Source organism: Vespula vulgaris, chromosome 13 (assembly GCF_905475345.1).
Source record: "Vespula vulgaris chromosome 13, iyVesVulg1.1, whole genome shotgun sequence".
Taxonomy (NCBI): domain Eukaryota; kingdom Metazoa; phylum Arthropoda; class Insecta; order Hymenoptera; family Vespidae; genus Vespula; species Vespula vulgaris.
In genome coordinates, this window is record NC_066598.1 from 4,428,211 (window position 1) to 4,448,798 (window position 20,588).

At 41.4% G+C, this 20,588-nt stretch overlaps 47 non-coding genes and 4 pseudogenes across 47 annotated transcripts; all 51 read right to left on the reverse strand.

Moving 5' to 3' along the window:
- Window positions 1–160: 160 nt before the first annotated feature.
- LOC127068758 (5S ribosomal RNA) lies at window positions 161–278 on the reverse strand (annotated as a pseudogene).
- A 288-nt stretch (window positions 279–566) lies between these two features.
- Window positions 567–684, reverse strand: LOC127068663 (5S ribosomal RNA). Its single transcript, XR_007783087.1, has one exon. It is a non-coding gene; the product is annotated as a 5S ribosomal RNA (ribosomal RNA).
- Window positions 685–972: 288 nt separating this feature from the next.
- Window positions 973–1,090, reverse strand: LOC127068674 (5S ribosomal RNA). The gene has a single exon (XR_007783098.1). It is a non-coding gene; the product is annotated as a 5S ribosomal RNA (ribosomal RNA).
- Window positions 1,091–1,378: 288 nt separating this feature from the next.
- LOC127068713 (5S ribosomal RNA) lies at window positions 1,379–1,496 on the reverse strand. The gene has a single exon (XR_007783134.1). It is a non-coding gene; the product is annotated as a 5S ribosomal RNA (ribosomal RNA).
- A 288-nt stretch (window positions 1,497–1,784) lies between these two features.
- On the reverse strand, window positions 1,785–1,902 carry LOC127068686 (5S ribosomal RNA). Its single transcript, XR_007783109.1, has one exon. It is a non-coding gene; the product is annotated as a 5S ribosomal RNA (ribosomal RNA).
- A 288-nt stretch (window positions 1,903–2,190) lies between these two features.
- Window positions 2,191–2,308, reverse strand: LOC127068698 (5S ribosomal RNA). Its single transcript, XR_007783120.1, has one exon. It is a non-coding gene; the product is annotated as a 5S ribosomal RNA (ribosomal RNA).
- Window positions 2,309–2,596: 288 nt separating this feature from the next.
- LOC127068709 (5S ribosomal RNA) lies at window positions 2,597–2,714 on the reverse strand. Its single transcript, XR_007783131.1, has one exon. It is a non-coding gene; the product is annotated as a 5S ribosomal RNA (ribosomal RNA).
- Window positions 2,715–3,002: 288 nt separating this feature from the next.
- LOC127068721 (5S ribosomal RNA) lies at window positions 3,003–3,120 on the reverse strand. The gene has a single exon (XR_007783142.1). It is a non-coding gene; the product is annotated as a 5S ribosomal RNA (ribosomal RNA).
- Window positions 3,121–3,408: 288 nt separating this feature from the next.
- Window positions 3,409–3,526, reverse strand: LOC127068714 (5S ribosomal RNA). Its single transcript, XR_007783135.1, has one exon. It is a non-coding gene; the product is annotated as a 5S ribosomal RNA (ribosomal RNA).
- A 288-nt stretch (window positions 3,527–3,814) lies between these two features.
- Window positions 3,815–3,932, reverse strand: LOC127068733 (5S ribosomal RNA). The gene has a single exon (XR_007783154.1). It is a non-coding gene; the product is annotated as a 5S ribosomal RNA (ribosomal RNA).
- A 288-nt stretch (window positions 3,933–4,220) lies between these two features.
- Window positions 4,221–4,338, reverse strand: LOC127068715 (5S ribosomal RNA). The gene has a single exon (XR_007783136.1). It is a non-coding gene; the product is annotated as a 5S ribosomal RNA (ribosomal RNA).
- Window positions 4,339–4,626: 288 nt separating this feature from the next.
- LOC127068745 (5S ribosomal RNA) lies at window positions 4,627–4,744 on the reverse strand. Its single transcript, XR_007783166.1, has one exon. It is a non-coding gene; the product is annotated as a 5S ribosomal RNA (ribosomal RNA).
- A 288-nt stretch (window positions 4,745–5,032) lies between these two features.
- Window positions 5,033–5,150, reverse strand: LOC127068757 (5S ribosomal RNA). Its single transcript, XR_007783173.1, has one exon. It is a non-coding gene; the product is annotated as a 5S ribosomal RNA (ribosomal RNA).
- Window positions 5,151–5,438: 288 nt separating this feature from the next.
- On the reverse strand, window positions 5,439–5,556 carry LOC127068716 (5S ribosomal RNA). Its single transcript, XR_007783137.1, has one exon. It is a non-coding gene; the product is annotated as a 5S ribosomal RNA (ribosomal RNA).
- A 288-nt stretch (window positions 5,557–5,844) lies between these two features.
- On the reverse strand, window positions 5,845–5,962 carry LOC127068769 (5S ribosomal RNA). The gene has a single exon (XR_007783175.1). It is a non-coding gene; the product is annotated as a 5S ribosomal RNA (ribosomal RNA).
- A 288-nt stretch (window positions 5,963–6,250) lies between these two features.
- LOC127068775 (5S ribosomal RNA) lies at window positions 6,251–6,368 on the reverse strand. Its single transcript, XR_007783179.1, has one exon. It is a non-coding gene; the product is annotated as a 5S ribosomal RNA (ribosomal RNA).
- Window positions 6,369–6,656: 288 nt separating this feature from the next.
- On the reverse strand, window positions 6,657–6,774 carry LOC127068759 (5S ribosomal RNA; annotated as a pseudogene).
- A 288-nt stretch (window positions 6,775–7,062) lies between these two features.
- On the reverse strand, window positions 7,063–7,180 carry LOC127068776 (5S ribosomal RNA). The gene has a single exon (XR_007783180.1). It is a non-coding gene; the product is annotated as a 5S ribosomal RNA (ribosomal RNA).
- A 288-nt stretch (window positions 7,181–7,468) lies between these two features.
- On the reverse strand, window positions 7,469–7,586 carry LOC127068777 (5S ribosomal RNA). Its single transcript, XR_007783181.1, has one exon. It is a non-coding gene; the product is annotated as a 5S ribosomal RNA (ribosomal RNA).
- A 288-nt stretch (window positions 7,587–7,874) lies between these two features.
- Window positions 7,875–7,992, reverse strand: LOC127068717 (5S ribosomal RNA). The gene has a single exon (XR_007783138.1). It is a non-coding gene; the product is annotated as a 5S ribosomal RNA (ribosomal RNA).
- Window positions 7,993–8,280: 288 nt separating this feature from the next.
- On the reverse strand, window positions 8,281–8,398 carry LOC127068778 (5S ribosomal RNA). Its single transcript, XR_007783182.1, has one exon. It is a non-coding gene; the product is annotated as a 5S ribosomal RNA (ribosomal RNA).
- A 288-nt stretch (window positions 8,399–8,686) lies between these two features.
- LOC127068779 (5S ribosomal RNA) lies at window positions 8,687–8,804 on the reverse strand. Its single transcript, XR_007783183.1, has one exon. It is a non-coding gene; the product is annotated as a 5S ribosomal RNA (ribosomal RNA).
- A 288-nt stretch (window positions 8,805–9,092) lies between these two features.
- On the reverse strand, window positions 9,093–9,210 carry LOC127068780 (5S ribosomal RNA). Its single transcript, XR_007783184.1, has one exon. It is a non-coding gene; the product is annotated as a 5S ribosomal RNA (ribosomal RNA).
- Window positions 9,211–9,498: 288 nt separating this feature from the next.
- Window positions 9,499–9,616, reverse strand: LOC127068781 (5S ribosomal RNA). Its single transcript, XR_007783185.1, has one exon. It is a non-coding gene; the product is annotated as a 5S ribosomal RNA (ribosomal RNA).
- A 288-nt stretch (window positions 9,617–9,904) lies between these two features.
- On the reverse strand, window positions 9,905–10,022 carry LOC127068782 (5S ribosomal RNA). The gene has a single exon (XR_007783186.1). It is a non-coding gene; the product is annotated as a 5S ribosomal RNA (ribosomal RNA).
- Window positions 10,023–10,310: 288 nt separating this feature from the next.
- Window positions 10,311–10,428, reverse strand: LOC127068783 (5S ribosomal RNA). Its single transcript, XR_007783187.1, has one exon. It is a non-coding gene; the product is annotated as a 5S ribosomal RNA (ribosomal RNA).
- Window positions 10,429–10,716: 288 nt separating this feature from the next.
- LOC127068784 (5S ribosomal RNA) lies at window positions 10,717–10,834 on the reverse strand. The gene has a single exon (XR_007783188.1). It is a non-coding gene; the product is annotated as a 5S ribosomal RNA (ribosomal RNA).
- A 288-nt stretch (window positions 10,835–11,122) lies between these two features.
- On the reverse strand, window positions 11,123–11,240 carry LOC127068718 (5S ribosomal RNA). Its single transcript, XR_007783139.1, has one exon. It is a non-coding gene; the product is annotated as a 5S ribosomal RNA (ribosomal RNA).
- Window positions 11,241–11,528: 288 nt separating this feature from the next.
- On the reverse strand, window positions 11,529–11,646 carry LOC127068786 (5S ribosomal RNA). Its single transcript, XR_007783190.1, has one exon. It is a non-coding gene; the product is annotated as a 5S ribosomal RNA (ribosomal RNA).
- Window positions 11,647–11,934: 288 nt separating this feature from the next.
- On the reverse strand, window positions 11,935–12,052 carry LOC127068719 (5S ribosomal RNA). Its single transcript, XR_007783140.1, has one exon. It is a non-coding gene; the product is annotated as a 5S ribosomal RNA (ribosomal RNA).
- Window positions 12,053–12,340: 288 nt separating this feature from the next.
- On the reverse strand, window positions 12,341–12,458 carry LOC127068787 (5S ribosomal RNA). Its single transcript, XR_007783191.1, has one exon. It is a non-coding gene; the product is annotated as a 5S ribosomal RNA (ribosomal RNA).
- A 288-nt stretch (window positions 12,459–12,746) lies between these two features.
- LOC127068788 (5S ribosomal RNA) lies at window positions 12,747–12,864 on the reverse strand. The gene has a single exon (XR_007783192.1). It is a non-coding gene; the product is annotated as a 5S ribosomal RNA (ribosomal RNA).
- Window positions 12,865–13,152: 288 nt separating this feature from the next.
- LOC127068720 (5S ribosomal RNA) lies at window positions 13,153–13,270 on the reverse strand. Its single transcript, XR_007783141.1, has one exon. It is a non-coding gene; the product is annotated as a 5S ribosomal RNA (ribosomal RNA).
- Window positions 13,271–13,558: 288 nt separating this feature from the next.
- Window positions 13,559–13,676, reverse strand: LOC127068789 (5S ribosomal RNA). The gene has a single exon (XR_007783193.1). It is a non-coding gene; the product is annotated as a 5S ribosomal RNA (ribosomal RNA).
- A 288-nt stretch (window positions 13,677–13,964) lies between these two features.
- Window positions 13,965–14,082, reverse strand: LOC127068790 (5S ribosomal RNA). The gene has a single exon (XR_007783194.1). It is a non-coding gene; the product is annotated as a 5S ribosomal RNA (ribosomal RNA).
- Window positions 14,083–14,370: 288 nt separating this feature from the next.
- Window positions 14,371–14,488, reverse strand: LOC127068760 (5S ribosomal RNA; annotated as a pseudogene).
- Window positions 14,489–14,776: 288 nt separating this feature from the next.
- Window positions 14,777–14,894, reverse strand: LOC127068750 (5S ribosomal RNA). The gene has a single exon (XR_007783172.1). It is a non-coding gene; the product is annotated as a 5S ribosomal RNA (ribosomal RNA).
- Window positions 14,895–15,182: 288 nt separating this feature from the next.
- On the reverse strand, window positions 15,183–15,300 carry LOC127068791 (5S ribosomal RNA). The gene has a single exon (XR_007783195.1). It is a non-coding gene; the product is annotated as a 5S ribosomal RNA (ribosomal RNA).
- A 288-nt stretch (window positions 15,301–15,588) lies between these two features.
- Window positions 15,589–15,706, reverse strand: LOC127068751 (5S ribosomal RNA; annotated as a pseudogene).
- A 288-nt stretch (window positions 15,707–15,994) lies between these two features.
- LOC127068792 (5S ribosomal RNA) lies at window positions 15,995–16,112 on the reverse strand. The gene has a single exon (XR_007783196.1). It is a non-coding gene; the product is annotated as a 5S ribosomal RNA (ribosomal RNA).
- Window positions 16,113–16,400: 288 nt separating this feature from the next.
- LOC127068793 (5S ribosomal RNA) lies at window positions 16,401–16,518 on the reverse strand. The gene has a single exon (XR_007783197.1). It is a non-coding gene; the product is annotated as a 5S ribosomal RNA (ribosomal RNA).
- A 288-nt stretch (window positions 16,519–16,806) lies between these two features.
- Window positions 16,807–16,924, reverse strand: LOC127068794 (5S ribosomal RNA). The gene has a single exon (XR_007783198.1). It is a non-coding gene; the product is annotated as a 5S ribosomal RNA (ribosomal RNA).
- Window positions 16,925–17,212: 288 nt separating this feature from the next.
- Window positions 17,213–17,330, reverse strand: LOC127068795 (5S ribosomal RNA). Its single transcript, XR_007783199.1, has one exon. It is a non-coding gene; the product is annotated as a 5S ribosomal RNA (ribosomal RNA).
- Window positions 17,331–17,618: 288 nt separating this feature from the next.
- Window positions 17,619–17,736, reverse strand: LOC127068797 (5S ribosomal RNA). Its single transcript, XR_007783201.1, has one exon. It is a non-coding gene; the product is annotated as a 5S ribosomal RNA (ribosomal RNA).
- Window positions 17,737–18,024: 288 nt separating this feature from the next.
- LOC127068722 (5S ribosomal RNA) lies at window positions 18,025–18,142 on the reverse strand. The gene has a single exon (XR_007783143.1). It is a non-coding gene; the product is annotated as a 5S ribosomal RNA (ribosomal RNA).
- A 288-nt stretch (window positions 18,143–18,430) lies between these two features.
- LOC127068798 (5S ribosomal RNA) lies at window positions 18,431–18,548 on the reverse strand. The gene has a single exon (XR_007783202.1). It is a non-coding gene; the product is annotated as a 5S ribosomal RNA (ribosomal RNA).
- Window positions 18,549–18,836: 288 nt separating this feature from the next.
- LOC127068799 (5S ribosomal RNA) lies at window positions 18,837–18,954 on the reverse strand. Its single transcript, XR_007783203.1, has one exon. It is a non-coding gene; the product is annotated as a 5S ribosomal RNA (ribosomal RNA).
- A 288-nt stretch (window positions 18,955–19,242) lies between these two features.
- Window positions 19,243–19,360, reverse strand: LOC127068801 (5S ribosomal RNA). The gene has a single exon (XR_007783204.1). It is a non-coding gene; the product is annotated as a 5S ribosomal RNA (ribosomal RNA).
- Window positions 19,361–19,648: 288 nt separating this feature from the next.
- Window positions 19,649–19,766, reverse strand: LOC127068802 (5S ribosomal RNA). Its single transcript, XR_007783205.1, has one exon. It is a non-coding gene; the product is annotated as a 5S ribosomal RNA (ribosomal RNA).
- A 288-nt stretch (window positions 19,767–20,054) lies between these two features.
- Window positions 20,055–20,172, reverse strand: LOC127068803 (5S ribosomal RNA). The gene has a single exon (XR_007783206.1). It is a non-coding gene; the product is annotated as a 5S ribosomal RNA (ribosomal RNA).
- A 288-nt stretch (window positions 20,173–20,460) lies between these two features.
- Window positions 20,461–20,578, reverse strand: LOC127068804 (5S ribosomal RNA). Its single transcript, XR_007783207.1, has one exon. It is a non-coding gene; the product is annotated as a 5S ribosomal RNA (ribosomal RNA).
- Between the last annotated feature and the right edge of the window lie 10 nt (window positions 20,579–20,588).

Consider the following 20,588-nt stretch of genomic DNA (forward strand, 5'->3'; position numbering starts at 1 on the left):
ACAGACGACGATTAGGGCTTTGCATCTGATACATGTCCTCACTCTCAGATCATCTTTATGATAATATTATTCAGTTCGAAAAAAGAAATGTGTCATCGAGCACGGAAATGTAAATGATAAGAAGGGAAATACAAATGAGCGTAAAGGAAGGCAAAAAGAGTGCTAACAGTACACGGTGTTCCCAAGCGCTCACCCATCCAAGTACTAACCGTGCCCAACATTGCTTAACTTCAGTGATCGGACGAGAACTGGTGTAACAACGTGGTATGACCGTTAACTGAAGGTCATATCTCCCAAGTGGCATCCACACACCAAATCACTATATTGTAATAACTGATTGTATCGTTCGTTATTGAGTTTTCGCTTGAAGACAGTCTTAAGCAAAAATGCCAAACTCAAAAATGGAACAGACGACAATTAGGGCTTTGCACCTGATACATGTCCTCACTCTCAGGTCCTCTCTATGATAATATTATACAGTTCGAAAAAAGAAAAGTGTCATCGAGCACGGAAATGTAGATGATAAGAAGGGAAATACAAATGAGCGTAAAGGAAGGCAAAAAGAGTGCTAACAGTACACGGTGTTCCCAAGCGGTCACCCATCCAAGTACTAACCGTGCCCAACGTTGCTTAACTTCAGTGATCGGACGAGAACTGGTGTAACAACGTGGTATGACCGTTAACTAAAGGACCTACCTCGCTAGAGGCATGTACACCCCAAATCACTATATTGTAATAACTGATTGTATCGTTCGTTATTGAGTTTTCGCTTGAAGACAGTCTTAAGCAAAAGTGCCAATCTCAAAAATGGAACAGACGACGATTAGGGCTTTGCATCTGATACATGTCCTCACTCCCAGATCCTCTTTATGATAATATTATTCAGTTCGAAAAAAGAAATGTGTCATCGAGCACGGAAATGTAAATGATAAGATAGGAAATTCAAATGAGCGTAAAGGAAGGCAAAAAGAGTGCTAACAGTACACGGTGTTCCCAAGCGGTCACCCATCCAAGTACTAACCGTGCCCAACGTTGCTTAACTTCAGTGATCGGACGAGAACTGGTGTAACAACGTGGTATGACCGTTAACTCGAGGAAGTACCTCACTAGAGGCATGTACACCTCAAATCACTATATTGTAATACCTAAATGAATCGTTCGTTATTGAGATTTCGCTTGAAGACAGTATTAAGCAAAAGTGCCAATCTCAAATATGGAACAGACGACGATTAGGGCTTTGCATCTGATACATGTCCTCACTCTCAGGTCCTCTTTATGATAATATTATTCAGTTCGAAAAAAGAAATGTGTCATCGAGCACGGAAATGTAAATGATAAGATAGGAAATTCAAATGAGCGTAAAGGAAGGCAAAAAGAGTGCTAACAGTACACGGTGTTCCCAAGCGGTCACCCATCCAAGTACTAACCGTGCCCAACATTGCTTAACTTCAGTGATCGGACGAGAACTGGTGTAACAACGTGGTATGACCGTTAACTGAAGGTCATATCTCCCAAGTGGCATCCACACACCAAATCACTATATTGTAATAACTGATTGTATCGTTCGTTATTGAGTTTTCGCTTGAAGACAGTCTTAAGCAAAAATGCCAAACTCAAAAATGGAACAGACGACAATTAGGGCTTTGCACCTGATACATGTCCTCACTCTCAGGTCCTCTCTATGATAATATTATACAGTTCGAAAAAAGAAAAGTGTCATCGAGCACGGAAATGTAGATGATAAGAAGGGAAATACAAATGAGCGTAAAGGAAGGCAAAAAGAGTGCTAACAGTACACGGTGTTCCCAAGCGGTCACCCATCCAAGTACTAACCGTGCCCAACGTTGCTTAACTTCAGTGATCGGACGAGAACTGGTGTAACAACGTGGTATGACCGTTAACTAGAGGACCTACCTCGCTAGAGGCATGTACACCCCAAATCACTATATTGTAATAACTGATTGTATCGTTCGTTATTGAGTTTTCGCTTGAAGACAGTCTTAAGCAAAAGTGCCAATCTCAAAAATGGAACAGACGACGATTAGGGCTTTGCATCTGATACATGTCCTCACTCTCAGATCCTCTTTATGATAATATTATTCAGTTCGAAAAAAGAAATGTGTCATCGAGCACGGAAATGTAAATGATAAGAAGGGAAATACAAATGAGCGTAAAGGAAGGCAAAAAGAGTGCTAACAGTACACGGTGTTCCCAAGCGGTCACCCATCCAAGTACTAACCGTGCCCAACGTTGCTTAACTTCAGTGATCGGACGAGAACTGGTGTAACAACGTGGTATGACCGTTAACTAAAGGACCTACCTCGCTAGAGGCATGTACACCCCAAATCAGTATATTGTAATAACTGATTGTATCGTTCGTTATTGAGTTTTCGCTTGAAGACAGTCTTAAGTAAAAATGCCAATCTCAAAAATGGAACAGACGACGATTAGGGCTTTGCATCTGATACATGTCCTCACTCTCAGGTCCTCTCTATGATAATATTATTCAGTTCGAAAAAAGAAAAGTGTCATCGAGCACGGAAATGTAAATGATAAGAAGGGAAATACAAATGAGCGTAAAGGAAGGCAAAAATTGTGCTAACAGTACACGGTGTTCCCAAGCGGTCACCCATCCAAGTACTAACCGTGCCCAACGTTGCTTAACTTCAGTGATCGGACGAGAACTGGTGTAACAACGTGGTATGACCGTTAACTAAAGGACCTACCTCGCTAGAGGCATGTACACCCCAAATCACTATATTGTAATAACTGATTGTATCGTTCGTTATTGAGTTTTCGCTTGAAGACAGTCTTAAGCAAAAGTGCCAATCTCAAAAATGGAACAGACGACGATTAGGGCTTTGCATCTGATACATGTCCTCACTCCCAGATCCTCTTTATGATAATATTATTCAGTTCGAAAAAAGAAATGTGTCATCGAGCACGGAAATGTAAATGATAAGATAGGAAATTCAAATGAGCGTAAAGGAAGGCAAAAAGAGTGCTAACAGTACACGGTGTTCCCAAGCGGTCACCCATCCAAGTACTAACCGTGCCCAACGTTGCTTAACTTCAGTGATCGGACGAGAACTGGTGTAACAACGTGGTATGACCGTTAACTCGAGGAAGTACCTCACTAGAGGCATGTACACCTCAAATCACTATATTGTAATACCTAAATGAATCGTTCGTTATTGAGATTTCGCTTGAAGACAGTATTAAGCAAAAGTGCCAATCTCAAATATGGAACAGACGACGATTAGGGCTTTGCATCTGATACATGTCCTCACTCTCAGGTCCTCTTTATGATAATATTATTCAGTTCGAAAAAAGAAATGTGTCATCGAGCACGGAAATGTAAATGATAAGATAGGAAATTCAAATGAGCGTAAAGGAAGGCAAAAAGAGTGCTAACAGTACACGGTGTTCCCAAGCGGTCACCCATCCAAGTACTAACCGTGCCCAACATTGCTTAACTTCAGTGATCGGACGAGAACTGGTGTAACAACGTGGTATGACCGTTAACTGAAGGTCATATCTCCCAAGTGGCATCCACACACCAAATCACTATATTGTAATAACTGATTGTATCGTTCGTTATTGAGTTTTCGCTTGAAGACAGTCTTAAGCAAAAGTGCCAATCTCAAAAATGGAACAGACGACGATTAGGGCTTTGCATCTGATACATGTCCTCACTCTCAGATCCTCTCTATGATAATATTATTCAGTTCGAAAAAAGAAATGTGTCATCGAGCACGGAAATGTAAATGATAAGAAGGGAAATACAAATGAGCGTAAAGGAAGGCAAAAAGAGTGCTAACAGTACACGGTGTTCCCAAGCGGTCACCCATCCAAGTACTAACCGTGCCCAACGTTGCTTAACTTCAGTGATCGGACGAGAACTGGTGTAACAACGTGGTATGACCGTTAACTAAAGGACCTACCTCGCTAGAGGCATGTACACCCCAAATCACTATATTGTAATAACTGATTGTATCGTTCGTTATTGAGTTTTCGCTTGAAGACAGTCTTAAGCAAAAGTGCCAATCTCAAAAATGGAACAGACGACGATTAGGGCTTTGCATCTGATACATGTCCTCACTCTCAGATCCTCTTTATGATAATATTATTCAGTTCGAAAAAAGAAATGTGTCATCGAGCACGGAAATGTAAATGATAAGAAGGGAAATACAAATGAGCGTAAAGGAAGGCAAAAAGAGTGCTAACAGTACACGGTGTTCCCAAGCGGTCACCCATCCAAGTACTAACCGTGCCCAACATTGCTTAACTTCAGTGATCGGACGAGAACTGGTGTAACAACGTGGTATGACCGTTAACTGAAGGTCATATCTCCCAAGTGGCATCCACACACCAAATCACTATATTGTAATAACTGATTGTATCGTTCGTTATTGAGTTTTCGCTTGAAGACAGTCTTAAGCAAAAATGCCAAACTCAAAAATGGAACAGACGACAATTAGGGCTTTGCACCTGATACATGTCCTCACTCTCAGGTCCTCTCTATGATAATATTATACAGTTCGAAAAAAGAAAAGTGTCATCGAGCACGGAAATGTAGATGATAAGAAGGGAAATACAAATGAGCGTAAAGGAAGGCAAAAAGAGTGCTAACAGTACACGGTGTTCCCAAGCGGTCACCCATCCAAGTACTAACCGTGCCCAACGTTGCTTAACTTCAGTGATCGGACGAGAACTGGTGTAACAACGTGGTATGACCGTTAACTAAAGGACCTACCTCGCTAGAGGCATGTACACCCCAAATCACTATATTGTAATAACTGATTGTATCGTTCGTTATTGAGTTTTCGCTTGAAGACAGTCTTAAGCAAAAGTGCCAATCTCAAAAATGGAACAGACGACGATTAGGGCTTTGCATCTGATACATGTCCTCACTCCCAGATCCTCTTTATGATAATATTATTCAGTTCGAAAAAAGAAATGTGTCATCGAGCACGGAAATGTAAATGATAAGATAGGAAATTCAAATGAGCGTAAAGGAAGGCAAAAAGAGTGCTAACAGTACACGGTGTTCCCAAGCGGTCACCCATCCAAGTACTAACCGTGCCCAACGTTGCTTAACTTCAGTGATCGGACGAGAACTGGTGTAACAACGTGGTATGACCGTTAACTCGAGGAAGTACCTCACTAGAGGCATGTACACCTCAAATCACTATATTGTAATACCTAAATGAATCGTTCGTTATTGAGATTTCGCTTGAAGACAGTATTAAGCAAAAGTGCCAATCTCAAATATGGAACAGACGACGATTAGGGCTTTGCATCTGATACATGTCCTCACTCTCAGGTCCTCTTTATGATAATATTATTCAGTTCGAAAAAAGAAATGTGTCATCGAGCACGGAAATGTAAATGATAAGATAGGAAATTCAAATGAGCGTAAAGGAAGGCAAAAAGAGTGCTAACAGTACACGGTGTTCCCAAGCGGTCACCCATCCAAGTACTAACCGTGCCCAACATTGCTTAACTTCAGTGATCGGACGAGAACTGGTGTAACAACGTGGTATGACCGTTAACTGAAGGTCATATCTCCCAAGTGGCATCCACACACCAAATCACTATATTGTAATAACTGATTGTATCGTTCGTTATTGAGTTTTCGCTTGAAGACAGTCTTAAGCAAAAATGCCAAACTCAAAAATGGAACAGACGACAATTAGGGCTTTGCACCTGATACATGTCCTCACTCTCAGGTCCTCTCTATGATAATATTATACAGTTCGAAAAAAGAAAAGTGTCATCGAGCACGGAAATGTAGATGATAAGAAGGGAAACACAAATGAGCGTAAAGGAAGGCAAAAAGAGTGCTAACAGTACACGGTGTTCCCAAGCGGTCACCCATCCAAGTACTAACCGTGCCCAACGTTGCTTAACTTCAGTGATCGGACGAGAACTGGTGTAACAACGTGGTATGACCGTTAACTAAAGGACCTACCTCGCTAGAGGCATGTACACCCCAAATCACTATATTGTAATAACTGATTGTATCGTTCGTTATTGAGTTTTCGCTTGAAGACAGTCTTAAGCAAAAGTGCCAATCTCACAAATGGAACAGACGACGATTAGGGCTTTGCATCTGATACATGTCCTCACTCTCAGGTCCTCTCTATGATAATATTATTCAGTTCGAAAAAAGAAAAGTGTCATCGAGCACGGAAATGTAAATGATAAGAAGGGAAATACAAATGAGCGTAAAGGAAGGCAAAAAGAGTGCTAACAGTACACGGTGTTCCCAAGCGGTCACCCATCCAAGTACTAACCGTGCCCAACGTTGCTTAACTTCAGTGATCGGACGAGAACTGGTGTAACAACGTGGTATGACCGTTAACTGAAGGTCATATCTCCCAAGTGGCATCCACACACCAAATCACTATATTGTAATAACTGATTGTATCGTTCGTTATTGAGTTTTCGCTTGAAGACAGTCTTAAGCAAAAATGCCAATCTCAAAAATGGAACAGACGACGATTAGGGCTTTGCATCTGATACATGTCCTCACTCTCAGATCATCTTTATGATAATATTATTCAGTTCGAAAAAAGAAATGTGTCATCGAGCACGGAAATGTAAATGATAAGAAGGGAAATACAAATGAGCGTAAAGGAAGGCAAAAAGAGTGCTAACAGTACACGGTGTTCCCAAGCGCTCACCCATCCAAGTACTAACCGTGCCCAACATTGCTTAACTTCAGTGATCGGACGAGAACTGGTGTAACAACGTGGTATGACCGTTAACTGAAGGTCATATCTCCCAAGTGGCATCCACACACCAAATCACTATATTGTAATAACTGATTGTATCGTTCGTTATTGAGTTTTCGCTTGAAGACAGTCTTAAGCAAAAATGCCAAACTCAAAAATGGAACAGACGACAATTAGGGCTTTGCACCTGATACATGTCCTCACTCTCAGGTCCTCTCTATGATAATATTATACAGTTCGAAAAAAGAAAAGTGTCATCGAGCACGGAAATGTAGATGATAAGAAGGGAAATACAAATGAGCGTAAAGGAAGGCAAAAAGAGTGCTAACAGTACACGGTGTTCCCAAGCGGTCACCCATCCAAGTACTAACCGTGCCCAACGTTGCTTAACTTCAGTGATCGGACGAGAACTGGTGTAACAACGTGGTATGACCGTTAACTAAAGGACCTACCTCGCTAGAGGCATGTACACCCCAAATCACTATATTGTAATAACTGATTGTATCGTTCGTTATTGAGTTTTCGCTTGAAGACAGTCTTAAGCAAAAGTGCCAATCTCAAAAATGGAACAGACGACGATTAGGGCTTTGCATCTGATACATGTCCTCACTCCCAGATCCTCTTTATGATAATATTATTCAGTTCGAAAAAAGAAATGTGTCATCGAGCACGGAAATGTAAATGATAAGATAGGAAATTCAAATGAGCGTAAAGGAAGGCAAAAAGAGTGCTAACAGTACACGGTGTTCCCAAGCGGTCACCCATCCAAGTACTAACCGTGCCCAACGTTGCTTAACTTCAGTGATCGGACGAGAACTGGTGTAACAACGTGGTATGACCGTTAACTCGAGGAAGTACCTCACTAGAGGCATGTACACCTCAAATCACTATATTGTAATACCTAAATGAATCGTTCGTTATTGAGATTTCGCTTGAAGACAGTATTAAGCAAAAGTGCCAATCTCAAATATGGAACAGACGACGATTAGGGCTTTGCATCTGATACATGTCCTCACTCTCAGGTCCTCTTTATGATAATATTATTCAGTTCGAAAAAAGAAATGTGTCATCGAGCACGGAAATGTAAATGATAAGATAGGAAATTCAAATGAGCGTAAAGGAAGGCAAAAAGAGTGCTAACAGTACACGGTGTTCCCAAGCGGTCACCCATCCAAGTACTAACCGTGCCCAACATTGCTTAACTTCAGTGATCGGACGAGAACTGGTGTAACAACGTGGTATGACCGTTAACTGAAGGTCATATCTCCCAAGTGGCATCCACACACCAAATCACTATATTGTAATAACTGATTGTATCGTTCGTTATTGAGTTTTCGCTTGAAGACAGTCTTAAGCAAAAATGCCAAACTCAAAAATGGAACAGACGACAATTAGGGCTTTGCACCTGATACATGTCCTCACTCTCAGGTCCTCTCTATGATAATATTATACAGTTCGAAAAAAGAAAAGTGTCATCGAGCACGGAAATGTAGATGATAAGAAGGGAAATACAAATGAGCGTAAAGGAAGGCAAAAAGAGTGCTAACAGTACACGGTGTTCCCAAGCGGTCACCCATCCAAGTACTAACCGTGCCCAACGTTGCTTAACTTCAGTGATCGGACGAGAACTGGTGTAACAACGTGGTATGACCGTTAACTAGAGGACCTACCTCGCTAGAGGCATGTACACCCCAAATCACTATATTGTAATAACTGATTGTATCGTTCGTTATTGAGTTTTCGCTTGAAGACAGTCTTAAGCAAAAGTGCCAATCTCAAAAATGGAACAGACGACGATTAGGGCTTTGCATCTGATACATGTCCTCACTCTCAGATCCTCTTTATGATAATATTATTCAGTTCGAAAAAAGAAATGTGTCATCGAGCACGGAAATGTAAATGATAAGAAGGGAAATACAAATGAGCGTAAAGGAAGGCAAAAAGAGTGCTAACAGTACACGGTGTTCCCAAGCGGTCACCCATCCAAGTACTAACCGTGCCCAACGTTGCTTAACTTCAGTGATCGGACGAGAACTGGTGTAACAACGTGGTATGACCGTTAACTAAAGGACCTACCTCGCTAGAGGCATGTACACCCCAAATCACTATATTGTAATAACTGATTGTATCGTTCGTTATTGAGTTTTCGCTTGAAGACAGTCTTAAGCAAAAGTGCCAATCTCACAAATGGAACAGACGACGATTAGGGCTTTGCATCTGATACATGTCCTCACTCTCAGGTCCTCTCTATGATAATATTATTCAGTTCGAAAAAAGAAAAGTGTCATCGAGCACGGAAATGTAAATGATAAGAAGGGAAATACAAATGAGCGTAAAGGAAGGCAAAAATTGTGCTAACAGTACACGGTGTTCCCAAGCGGTCACCCATCCAAGTACTAACCGTGCCCAACGTTGCTTAACTTCAGTGATCGGACGAGAACTGGTGTAACAACGTGGTATGACCGTTAACTAAAGGACCTACCTCGCTAGAGGCATGTACACCCCAAATCACTATATTGTAATAACTGATTGTATCGTTCGTTATTGAGTTTTCGCTTGAAGACAGTCTTAAGCAAAAATGCCAAACTCAAAAATGGAACAGACGACAATTAGGGCTTTGCACCTGATACATGTCCTCACTCTCAGGTCCTCTCTATGATAATATTATACAGTTCGAAAAAAGAAAAGTGTCATCGAGCACGGAAATGTAGATGATAAGAAGGGAAATACAAATGAGCGTAAAGGAAGGCAAAAAGAGTGCTAACAGTACACGGTGTTCCCAAGCGGTCACCCATCCAAGTACTAACCGTGCCCAACGTTGCTTAACTTCAGTGATCGGACGAGAACTGGTGTAACAACGTGGTATGACCGTTAACTAGAGGACCTACCTCGCTAGAGGCATGTACACCCCAAATCACTATATTGTAATAACTGATTGTATCGTTCGTTATTGAGTTTTCGCTTGAAGACAGTCTTAAGCAAAAGTGCCAATCTCAAAAATGGAACAGACGACGATTAGGGCTTTGCATCTGATACATGTCCTCACTCTCAGATCCTCTTTATGATAATATTATTCAGTTCGAAAAAAGAAATGTGTCATCGAGCACGGAAATGTAAATGATAAGAAGGGAAATACAAATGAGCGTAAAGGAAGGCAAAAAGAGTGCTAACAGTACACGGTGTTCCCAAGCGGTCACCCATCCAAGTACTAACCGTGCCCAACGTTGCTTAACTTCAGTGATCGGACGAGAACTGGTGTAACAACGTGGTATGACCGTTAACTAAAGGACCTACCTCGCTAGAGGCATGTACACCCCAAATCAGTATATTGTAATAACTGATTGTATCGTTCGTTATTGAGTTTTCGCTTGAAGACAGTCTTAAGTAAAAATGCCAATCTCAAAAATGGAACAGACGACGATTAGGGCTTTGCATCTGATACATGTCCTCACTCTCAGGTCCTCTCTATGATAATATTATTCAGTTCGAAAAAAGAAAAGTGTCATCGAGCACGGAAATGTAAATGATAAGAAGGGAAATACAAATGAGCGTAAAGGAAGGCAAAAATTGTGCTAACAGTACACGGTGTTCCCAAGCGGTCACCCATCCAAGTACTAACCGTGCCCAACGTTGCTTAACTTCAGTGATCGGACGAGAACTGGTGTAACAACGTGGTATGACCGTTAACTAAAGGACCTACCTCGCTAGAGGCATGTACACCCCAAATCACTATATTGTAATAACTGATTGTATCGTTCGTTATTGAGTTTTCGCTTGAAGACAGTCTTAAGCAAAAGTGCCAATCTCAAAAATGGAACAGACGACGATTAGGGCTTTGCATCTGATACATGTCCTCACTCCCAGATCCTCTTTATGATAATATTATTCAGTTCGAAAAAAGAAATGTGTCATCGAGCACGGAAATGTAAATGATAAGATAGGAAATTCAAATGAGCGTAAAGGAAGGCAAAAAGAGTGCTAACAGTACACGGTGTTCCCAAGCGGTCACCCATCCAAGTACTAACCGTGCCCAACGTTGCTTAACTTCAGTGATCGGACGAGAACTGGTGTAACAACGTGGTATGACCGTTAACTCGAGGAAGTACCTCACTAGAGGCATGTACACCTCAAATCACTATATTGTAATACCTAAATGAATCGTTCGTTATTGAGATTTCGCTTGAAGACAGTATTAAGCAAAAGTGCCAATCTCAAATATGGAACAGACGACGATTAGGGCTTTGCATCTGATACATGTCCTCACTCTCAGGTCCTCTTTATGATAATATTATTCAGTTCGAAAAAAGAAATGTGTCATCGAGCACGGAAATGTAAATGATAAGATAGGAAATTCAAATGAGCGTAAAGGAAGGCAAAAAGAGTGCTAACAGTACACGGTGTTCCCAAGCGGTCACCCATCCAAGTACTAACCGTGCCCAACATTGCTTAACTTCAGTGATCGGACGAGAACTGGTGTAACAACGTGGTATGACCGTTAACTGAAGGTCATATCTCCCAAGTGGCATCCACACACCAAATCACTATATTGTAATAACTGATTGTATCGTTCGTTATTGAGTTTTCGCTTGAAGACAGTCTTAAGCAAAAGTGCCAATCTCAAAAATGGAACAGACGACGATTAGGGCTTTGCATCTGATACATGTCCTCACTCTCAGATCCTCTTTATGATAATATTATTCAGTTCGAAAAAAGAAATGTGTCATCGAGCACGGAAATGTAAATGATAAGAAGGGAAATACAAATGAGCGTAAAGGAAGGCAAAAAGAGTGCTAACAGTACACGGTGTTCCCAAGCGGTCACCCATCCAAGTACTAACCGTGCCCAACGTTGCTTAACTTCAGTGATCGGACGAGAACTGGTGTAACAACGTGGTATGACCGTTAACTAAAGGACCTACCTCGCTAGAGGCATGTACACCCCAAATCACTATATTGTAATAACTGATTGTATCGTTCGTTATTGAGTTTTCGCTTGAAGACAGTCTTAAGCAAAAGTGCCAATCTCAAAAATGGAACAGACGACGATTAGGGCTTTGCATCTGATACATGTCCTCACTCTCAGATCCTCTTTATGATAATATTATTCAGTTCGAAAAAAGAAATGTGTCATCGAGCACGGAAATGTAAATGATAAGAAGGGAAATACAAATGAGCGTAAAGGAAGGCAAAAAGAGTGCTAACAGTACACGGTGTTCCCAAGCGGTCACCCATCCAAGTACTAACCGTGCCCAACATTGCTTAACTTCAGTGATCGGACGAGAACTGGTGTAACAACGTGGTATGACCGTTAACTGAAGGTCATATCTCCCAAGTGGCATCCACACACCAAATCACTATATTGTAATAACTGATTGTATCGTTCGTTATTGAGTTTTCGCTTGAAGACAGTCTTAAGCAAAAATGCCAAACTCAAAAATGGAACAGACGACAATTAGGGCTTTGCACCTGATACATGTCCTCACTCTCAGGTCCTCTCTATGATAATATTATACAGTTCGAAAAAAGAAAAGTGTCATCGAGCACGGAAATGTAGATGATAAGAAGGGAAATACAAATGAGCGTAAAGGAAGGCAAAAAGAGTGCTAACAGTACACGGTGTTCCCAAGCGGTCACCCATCCAAGTACTAACCGTGCCCAACGTTGCTTAACTTCAGTGATCGGACGAGAACTGGTGTAACAACGTGGTATGACCGTTAACTAAAGGACCTACCTCGCTAGAGGCATGTACACCCCAAATCACTATATTGTAATAACTGATTGTATCGTTCGTTATTGAGTTTTCGCTTGAAGACAGTCTTAAGCAAAAGTGCCAATCTCAAAAATGGAACAGACGACGATTAGGGCTTTGCATCTGATACATGTCCTCACTCCCAGATCCTCTTTATGATAATATTATTCAGTTCGAAAAAAGAAATGTGTCATCGAGCACGGAAATGTAAATGATAAGATAGGAAATTCAAATGAGCGTAAAGGAAGGCAAAAAGAGTGCTAACAGTACACGGTGTTCCCAAGCGGTCACCCATCCAAGTACTAACCGTGCCCAACGTTGCTTAACTTCAGTGATCGGACGAGAACTGGTGTAACAACGTGGTATGACCGTTAACTCGAGGAAGTACCTCACTAGAGGCATGTACACCTCAAATCACTATATTGTAATACCTAAATGAATCGTTCGTTATTGAGATTTCGCTTGAAGACAGTATTAAGCAAAAGTGCCAATCTCAAATATGGAACAGACGACGATTAGGGCTTTGCATCTGATACATGTCCTCACTCTCAGGTCCTCTCTATGATAATATTATACAGTTCGAAAAAAGAAATGTGTCATCGAGCACGGAAATGTAAATGATAAGATAGGAAATTCAAATGAGCGTAAAGGAAGGCAAAAAGAGTGCTAACAGTACACGGTGTTCCCAAGCGGTCACCCATCCAAGTACTAACCGTGCCCAACATTGCTTAACTTCAGTGATCGGACGAGAACTGGTGTAACAACGTGGTATGACCGTTAACTGAAGGTCATATCTCCCAAGTGGCATCCACACACCAAATCACTATATTGTAATAACTGATTGTATCGTTCGTTATTGAGTTTTCGCTTGAAGACAGTCTTAAGCAAAAATGCCAAACTCAAAAATGGAACAGACGACAATTAGGGCTTTGCACCTGATACATGTCCTCACTCTCAGGTCCTCTCTATGATAATATTATACAGTTCGAAAAAAGAAAAGTGTCATCGAGCACGGAAATGTAGATGATAAGAAGGGAAATACAAATGAGCGTAAAGGAAGGCAAAAAGAGTGCTAACAGTACACGGTGTTCCCAAGCGGTCACCCATCCAAGTACTAACCGTGCCCAACGTTGCTTAACTTCAGTGATCGGACGAGAACTGGTGTAACAACGTGGTATGACCGTTAACTAAAGGACCTACCTCGCTAGAGGCATGTACACCCCAAATCACTATATTGTAATAACTGATTGTATCGTTCGTTATTGAGTTTTCGCTTGAAGACAGTCTTAAGCAAAAGTGCCAATCTCACAAATGGAACAGACGACGATTAGGGCTTTGCATCTGATACATGTCCTCACTCTCAGGTCCTCTCTATGATAATATTATTCAGTTCGAAAAAAGAAAAGTGTCATCGAGCACGGAAATGTAAATGATAAGAAGGGAAATACAAATGAGCGTAAAGGAAGGCAAAAAGAGTGCTAACAGTACACGGTGTTCCCAAGCGGTCACCCATCCAAGTACTAACCGTGCCCAACGTTGCTTAACTTCAGTGATCGGACGAGAACTGGTGTAACAACGTGGTATGACCGTTAACTGAAGGTCATATCTCCCAAGTGGCATCCACACACCAAATCACTATATTGTAATAACTGATTGTATCGTTCGTTATTGAGTTTTCGCTTGAAGACAGTCTTAAGCAAAAATGCCAATCTCAAAAATGGAACAGACGACGATTAGGGCTTTGCATCTGATACATGTCCTCACTCTCAGATCATCTTTATGATAATATTATTCAGTTCGAAAAAAGAAATGTGTCATCGAGCACGGAAATGTAAATGATAAGAAGGGAAATACAAATGAGCGTAAAGGAAGGCAAAAAGAGTGCTAACAGTACACGGTGTTCCCAAGCGCTCACCCATCCAAGTACTAACCGTGCCCAACATTGCTTAACTTCAGTGATCGGACGAGAACTGGTGTAACAACGTGGTATGACCGTTAACTGAAGGTCATATCTCCCAAGTGGCATCCACACACCAAATCACTATATTGTAATAACTGATTGTATCGTTCGTTATTGAGTTTTCGCTTGAAGACAGTCTTAAGCAAAAATGCCAAACTCAAAAATGGAACAGACGACAATTAGGGCTTTGCACCTGATACATGTCCTCACTCTCAGGTCCTCTCTATGATAATATTATACAGTTCGAAAAAAGAAAAGTGTCATCGAGCACGGAAATGTAGATGATAAGAAGGGAAATACAAATGAGCGTAAAGGAAGGCAAAAAGAGTGCTAACAGTACACGGTGTTCCCAAGCGCTCACCCATCCAAGTACTAACCGTGCCCAACGTTGCTTAACTTCAGTGATCGGACGAGAACTGGTGTAACAACGTGGTATGACCGTTAACTAAAGGACCTACCTCGCTAGAGGCATGTACACCCCAAATCACTATATTGTAATAACTGATTGTATCGTTCGTTATTGAGTTTTCGCTTGAAGACAGTCTTAAGCAAAAGTGCCAATCTCAAAAATGGAACAGACGACGATTAGGGCTTTGCATCTGATACATGTCCTCACTCCCAGATCCTCTTTATGATAATATTATTCAGTTCGAAAAAAGAAATGTGTCATCGAGCACGGAAATGTAAATGATAAGATAGGAAATTCAAATGAGCGTAAAGGAAGGCAAAAAGAGTGCTAACAGTACACGGTGTTCCCAAGCGGTCACCCATCCAAGTACTAACCGTGCCCAACGTTGCTTAACTTCAGTGATCGGACGAGAACTGGTGTAACAACGTGGTATGACCGTTAACTCGAGGAAGTACCTCACTAGAGGCATGTACACCTCAAATCACTATATTGTAATACCTAAATGAATCGTTCGTTATTGAGATTTCGCTTGAAGACAGTATTAAGCAAAAGTGCCAATCTCAAATATGGAACAGACGACGATTAGGGCTTTGCATCTGATACATGTCCTCACTCTCAGGTCCTCTTTATGATAATATTATTCAGTTCGAAAAAAGAAATGTGTCATCGAGCACGGAAATGTAAATGATAAGATAGGAAATTCAAATGAGCGTAAAGGAAGGCAAAAAGAGTGCTAACAGTACACGGTGTTCCCAAGCGGTCACCCATCCAAGTACTAACCGTGCCCAACATTGCTTAACTTCAGTGATCGGACGAGAACTGGTGTAACAACGTGGTATGAGCGTTAACTGAAGGTCATATCTCCCAAGTGGCATCCACACACCAAATCACTATATTGTAATAACTGATTGTATCGTTCGTTATTGAGTTTTCGCTTGAAGACAGTCTTAAGCAAAAATGCCAAACTCAAAAATGGAACAGACGACAATTAGGGCTTTGCACCTGATACATGTCCTCACTCTCAGGTCCTCTCTATGATAATATTATACAGTTCGAAAAAAGAAAAGTGTCATCGAGCACGGAAATGTAGATGATAAGAAGGGAAATACAAATGAGCGTAAAGGAAGGCAAAAAGAGTGCTAACAGTACACGGTGTTCCCAAGCGGTCACCCATCCAAGTACTAACCGTGCCCAACGTTGCTTAACTTCAGTGATCGGACGAGAACTGGTGTAACAACGTGGTATGACCGTTAACTAGAGGACCTACCTCGCTAGAGGCATGTACACCCCAAATCACTATATTGTAATAACTGATTGTATCGTTCGTTATTGAGTTTTCGCTTGAAGACAGTCTTAAGCAAAAGTGCCAATCTCAAAAATGGAACAGACGACGATTAGGGCTTTGCATCTGATACATGTCCTCACTCTCAGATCCTCTTTATGATAATATTATTCAGTTCGAAAAAAGAAATGTGTCATCGAGCACGGAAATGTAAATGATAAGAAGGGAAATACAAATGAGCGTAAAGGAAGGCAAAAAGAGTGCTAACAGTACACGGTGTTCCCAAGCGGTCACCCATCCAAGTACTAACCGTGCCCAACGTTGCTTAACTTCAGTGATCGGACGAGAACTGGTGTAACAACGTGGTATGACCGTTAACTAGAGGACCTACCTCGCTAGAGGCATGTACACCCCAAATCACTATATTGTAATAACTGATTGTATCGTTCGTTATTGAGTTTTCGCTTGAAGACAGTCTTAAGCAAAAGTGCCAATCTCACAAATGGAACAGACGACGATTAGGGCTTTGCATCTGATACATGTCCTCACTCTCAGGTCCTCTCTATGATAATATTATTCAGTTCGAAAAAAGAAAAGTGTCATCGAGCACGGAAATGTAAATGATAAGAAGGGAAATACAAATGAGCGTAAAGGAAGGCAAAAATTGTGCTAACAGTACACGGTGTTCCCAAGCGGTCACCCATCCAAGTACTAACCGTGCCCAACGTTGCTTAACTTCAGTGATCGGACGAGAACTGGTGTAACAACGTGGTATGACCGTTAACTAGAGGACCTACCTCGCTAGAGGCATGTACACCCCAAATCACTATATTGTAATAACTGATTGTATCGTTCGTTATTGAGTTTTCGCTTGAAGACAGTCTTAAGCAAAAGTGCCAATCTCAAAAATGGAACAGACGACGATTAGGGCTTTGCATCTGATACATGTCCTCACTCCCAGATCCTCTTTATGATAATATTATTCAGTTCGAAAAAAGAAATGTGTCATCGAGCACGGAAATGTAAATGATAAGATAGGAAATTCAAATGAGCGTAAAGGAAGGCAAAAAGAGTGCTAACAGTACACGGTGTTCCCAAGCGGTCACCCATCCAAGTACTAACCGTGCCCAACGTTGCTTAACTTCAGTGATCGGACGAGAACTGGTGTAACAACGTGGTATGACCGTTAACTAAAGGACCTACCTCGCTAGAGGCATGTACACCCCAAATCACTATATTGTAATAACTGATTGTATCGTTCGTTATTGAGTTTTCGCTTGAAGACAGTCTTAAGCAAAAGTGCCAATCTCAAAAATGGAACAGACGACGATTAGGGCTTTGCATCTGATACATGTCCTCACTCTCAGATCCTCTTTATGATAATATTATTCAGTTCGAAAAAAGAAATGTGTCATCGAGCACGGAAATGTAAATGATAAGAAGGGAAATACAAATGAGCGTAAAGGAAGGCAAAAATAGTGCTAACAGTACACGGTGTTCCCAAGCGGTCACCCATCCAAGTACTAACCGTGCCCAACGTTGCTTAACTTCAGTGATCGGACGAGAACTGGTGTAACAACGTGGTATGACCGTTAACTGAAGGTCAAATCTCCCAAGTGGCATCCACACACCAAATCACTATATTGTAATAACTGATTGTATCGTTCGTTATTGAGTTTTCGCTTGAAGACAGTCTTAAGCAAAAGTGCCAATCTCAAATATGGAACAGACGACGATTAGGGCTTTGCATCTGATACATGTCCTCACTCTCAGGTCCTCTTTATGATAATATTATTCAGTTCGAAAAAAGAAATGTGTCATCGAGCACGGAAATGTAAATGATAAGATAGGAAATTCAAATGAGCGTAAAGGAAGGCAAAAAGAGTGCTAACAGTACACGGTGTTCCCAAGCGGTCACCCATCCAAGTACTAACCGTGCCCAACATTGCTTAACTTCAGTGATCGGACGAGAACTGGTGTAACAACGTGGTATGACCGTTAACTGAAGGTCATATCTCCCAAGTGGCATCCACACACCAAATCACTATATTGTAATAACTGATTGTATCGTTCGTTATTGAGTTTTCGCTTGAAGACAGTCTTAAGCAAAAGTGCCAATCTCAAAAATGGAACAGACGACGATTAGGGCTTTGCATCTGATACATGTCCTCACTCTCAGATCCTCTTTATGATAATATTATTCAGTTCGAAAAAAGAAATGTGTCATCGAGCACGGAAATGTAAATGATAAGAAGGGAAATACAAATGAGCGTAAAGGAAGGCAAAAAGAGTGCTAACAGTACACGGTGTTCCCAAGCGGTCACCCATCCAAGTACTAACCGTGCCCAACGTTGCTTAACTTCAGTGATCGGACGAGAACTGGTGTAACAACGTGGTATGACCGTTAACTAAAGGACCTACCTCGCTAGAGGCATGTACACCCCAAATCACTATATTGTAATAACTGATTGTATCGTTCGTTATTGAGTTTTCGCTTGAAGACAGTCTTAAGCAAAAGTGCCAATCTCACAAATGGAACAGACGACGATTAGGGCTTTGCATCTGATACATGTCCTCACTCTCAGGTCCTCTCTATGATAATATTATTCAGTTCGAAAAAAGAAAAGTGTCATCGAGCACGGAAATGTAAATGATAAGAAGGGAAATACAAATGAGCGTAAAGGAAGGCAAAAATTGTGCTAACAGTACACGGTGTTCCCAAGCGGTCACCCATCCAAGTACTAACCGTGCCCAACGTTGCTTAACTTCAGTGATCGGACGAGAACTGGTGTAACAACGTGGTATGACCGTTAACTAAAGGACCTACCTCGCTAGAGGCATGTACACCCCAAATCACTATATTGTAATAACTGATTGTATCGTTCGTTATTGAGTTTTCGCTTGAAGACAGTCTTAAGCAAAAGTGCCAATCTCACAAATGGAACAGACGACGATTAGGGCTTTGCATCTGATACATGTCCTCACTCTCAGGTCCTCTCTATGATAATATTATACAGTTCGAAAAATGAAAAGTGTCATCGAGCACGGAAATGTAAATGATAAGAAGGGAAATACAAATGAGCGTAAAGGAAGGCAAAAATTGTGCTAACAGTACACGGTGTTCCCAAGCGGTCACCCATCCAAGTACTAACCGTGCCCAACGTTGCTTAACTTCAGTGATCGGACGAGAACTGGTGTAACAACGTGGTATGACCGTTAACTAAAGGACCTACCTCGCTAGAGGCATGTACACCCCAAATCACTATATTGTAATAACTGATTGTATCGTTCGTTATTGAGTTTTCGCTTGAAGACAGTCTTAAGCAAAAGTGCCAATCTCAAAAATGGAACAGACGACGATTAGGGCTTTGCATCTGATACATGTCCTCACTCTCAGATCCTCTTTATGATAATATTATTCAGTTCGAAAAAAGAAATGTGTCATCGAGCACGGAAATGTAAATGATAAGAAGGGAAATACAAATGAGCGTAATGGAAGGCAAAAAGAGTGCTAACAGTACACGGTGTTCCCAAGCGGTCACCCATCCAAGTACTAACCGTGCCCAACGTTGCTTAACTTCAGTGATCGGACGAGAACTGGTGTAACAACGTGGTATGACCGTTAACTAAAGGACCTACCTCGCTAGAGGCATGTACACCCCAAATCACTATATTGTAATAACTGATCGTATCGTTCGTTATTGAGTTTTCGCTTGAAGACAGTCTTAAGTAAAAATGCCAATCTCAAAAATGGAACAGACGGCGATTAGGGCTTTGCATCTGATACATATCCTCACTCTCAGGTCCTCTCTATGATAATATTATACAGTTCGAAAAAAGAAAAGTGTCATCGAGCACGGAAATGTAAATGATAAGAAAGGAAATACAAATGAGCGTAAAGGAAGGCAAAAACAGTGCTAACAGTACACGGTGTTCCCAAGCGGTCACCCATCCAAGTACTAACCGTGCCCAACGTTGCTTAACTTCAGTGATCGGACGAGAACTGGTGTAACAACGTGGTATGACCGTTAACTGAAGGTCATATCTCCCAAGTGGCATCCACACACCAAATCACTATATTGTAATAACTGATTGTATCGTTCGTTATTGAGTTTTCGCTTGAAGACAGTCTTAAGTAAAAATGCCAATCTCAAAAATGGAACAGACGACGATTAGGGCTTTGCATCTGATACATGTCCTCACTCTCAGGTCCTCTCTATGATAATATTATTCAGTTCGAAAAAAGAAAAGTGTCATCGAGCACGGAAATGTAAATGATAAGAAGGGAAATACAAATGAGCGTAAAGGAAGGCAAAAATTGTGCTAACAGTACACGGTGTTCCCAAGCGGTCACCCATCCAAGTACTAACCGTGCCCAACGTTGCTTAACTTCAGTGATCGGACGAGAACTGGTGTAACAACGTGGTATGACCGTTAACTAAAGGACCT